This window comes from Arachis duranensis, chromosome 7 (genome assembly GCF_000817695.3).
Source record: "Arachis duranensis cultivar V14167 chromosome 7, aradu.V14167.gnm2.J7QH, whole genome shotgun sequence".
Classification (NCBI taxonomy): Eukaryota; Viridiplantae; Streptophyta; class Magnoliopsida; order Fabales; family Fabaceae; genus Arachis; species Arachis duranensis.
This window is the reverse complement of record NC_029778.3, coordinates 10,904,291-10,904,595: the sequence shown is the minus strand read 5'-3', so window position 1 is coordinate 10,904,595 and position 305 is coordinate 10,904,291.

The window sequence follows — 305 nt, the reverse complement described above, 5'->3', positions numbered from 1 at the left end:
GATGATGAGCTTCCTCATGCATCTCTTGAGAACCGTGAGGGATCTCTCTTGCTCGCTCCATCCTCTTCTTGGTGATGGGCTTATCCTCTTCAATGGAGATGTCTCCTTCTATGATAACTCCAGCTGAGTAACATAGATGGCAAATGAGGTAAGGAAAAGCTAGCCTAGCCATGGTGGAGGGCTTTTCGGCTATTTTGTAGATTTCATTGGATATGACTTCATGAACTTCTACTTCCTCTCCAATCATGATGCTATGAATCATGATGGCCCGATCCACAGTAACTTCAGATCGGTTGCTAGTGGGA